We start from the raw sequence: 2,412 nt of genomic DNA, 5'->3' as shown, positions 1-2,412 counted from the left end.
GTGCAAGACGTGATTCCCAGTGATGTGTACTATGATGATGTGTGTTGCGTACTTTGGCTATTTGCATTATGAGGTTATAGGGGCTTTTTTTCTAAACTTATTAGATGTCTCTTTTATGTCAAATTCGTACATTTAAAAAATAAATTCATTTATCAACAAAATCCATTTTTGCACAGCAGAAGTGACACAGAAGCTGCATCTGAAGCAGCATTTTGATTTATTTACACATGTATTTACACTGAAAATACAGTGAAATAATTACAATAATTGCAATGAAATAATGTGATTAATGTTTAAAAAATTATATTTTGAATGTTGAAATACAATTTAAAAAAAAAATGAAATTGTCATAATGTCAGGTTCCATTTTGTCAAAACCACAATTACGATATTATCATAGACGATAAATATTGAACACCCGAGGGATGCGATGCAATTTTAGGGCCAATAATGATCCAATAATCAGCAGCTTTTTGTGGAAGATAAATGAAGTAATAATTGTACTTTTTGTGTTTCAACTGTTTCAATTTGAATGTCTACATAGAAGCTATAAATAGGCTTATTTACATAAAAAGAATATACAAAAAAGTACAATGAGTCTCATTCATAAGCACTTTTTGTGCATAAAATCTATTTGTGTGTGTAATTTATGAATTTGTTCATGAAATCTATAAACATTTTCACAAACAAATCATGAGAACCAAATAGCTGTCATACTAAAATTGATTCAACATTTACAAAAAAAATATAGGAACAAGTGAAACCAGAAAACTCACACACTGTGAAGATGAACATGATATGGTTTATATGTGTTTTATGCAAATTACTAACCTTAGGCACTTTGACGCTCATTTAGAATAATCCAGATTCATTAACTTTAGAACAAATTTGTTCTGAATTATGCAAAACATTTTTCTGTGCATATAATGCATATAAATTATTAGTGAATGAGACCCAATTAATGGCTGTTATTAGTGAACAAGACAAATTAATGGCTGTAATTTCATTAACAACATTAATTATAATAAAAAATGTTCCCAGTTATCAAAGAATAATATTTTGGCCTCCGATATATTGTGAGGGAAGCGTACTCTGAACTAGCCTCACGTCTCGTGCTTGGCCTGCTTTCTATTAGCCAGGAATCTGCCCTGTCAAAGGTCTCCGCAAATCTGCACACCCCCACACTGAGAAAGAAACATTATGATAACACTGTCCTTTTTGTACGTCCCCTGATTTATGATCTTTGGCCTGTGAGAGATGTAAAGCACGCAGCACTTTCTCTCCATTTCTGCATCCAAGCTGATGCAACGCAGGGGGCCTCGGCTCACAACTGTTTCCACTGCACAGTGCACAGTGCGTCCCATGGTGATTTGAGTTATGATAGGAGACAAGTCGCTCGCTCTGCCTGAGGCTTGCTCTGACACTCACCTCTTTCTGCTGTGCTGCTGGCTTGTCCAGTGCATCTCCCACTGACTACAAACAAGCAAACCATGCAACATGCCAGAGTTTTCTGCTTTACAGCTGCTGACCTTGCCTGCATTTTAACCTCTGATCTGTAATTAAGTGTGTAAACATTAGTTCAAGAGCGGACGATGGTAGAGGAATGCCAAGTTTGCAGTCTGTTTTAGGAGAATCAGATTTATGCTTGGAGTCACTGAAGCTGTTTAACCAGTATGTCATCACCATTTATACAGAGCGGCCCTTTAATGCCTCTCTTGTATATGTGTGGTCAACACCCACATCCAGTCTACAGACCTCACACAAGACCAATCCAACAGGGAAGGGATGAGGTTTAAATGTACGTAATTGTCAGATTTTAGTTCTCATTCGTAGTCACAATTGATACACAGTTGTTGTCACATTAAATTTATTTGATTTATTTTACTTATTTATTTTAGTTTTAGTTAGTCACATATATTTCGTAGATGGTTTCTCTGTCTCTGTAGTACTTCTGCTTAAAGGAACACTCCACTATTTTTGAAAATAGGCTCATTTTCCAACTCCCCTAGAGTTAAACAGTTGAGTTTTACCGTTTTTGAATCCATTCAGCCGATCTCCGGGTCTGGCGGTAGCACTTTTAGCTGTAGCTTAGCATAGCTCATTGAATCTGATTGAATGATTGAATGACCAAAGAGTTTCTATATATTTCCTATTTAAAACTTGACTCTTTTGTAGTTACATCGTGTACTAAGACCGACGGAAAATGAAAAGTTGCGATTTTCTAGGCCGATATGGCTAGGAACTTTACTCTCATTGCGGCGTAATAATCAAGGAACTTTGCTGCTGTACCATGGGTGCAGCAGGCGCAATGATATTACGCAGCGCCTGAAAATAGTTCCCAGCTAGGTAACTTCCATTAAGCCTATTACGCTGCGTAATATCATTGCGCCTGCTGCACCCATGGTACAGCAGC

Source organism: Sinocyclocheilus grahami, unplaced genomic scaffold, assembly GCF_001515645.1.
Source record: "Sinocyclocheilus grahami isolate Dianchi unplaced genomic scaffold, SAMN03320097.WGS_v1.1 scaffold45.1, whole genome shotgun sequence".
In the NCBI taxonomy this organism is placed as follows: Eukaryota; Metazoa; Chordata; class Actinopteri; order Cypriniformes; family Cyprinidae; genus Sinocyclocheilus; species Sinocyclocheilus grahami.
This window is presented reverse-complemented; position numbering follows the sequence as displayed.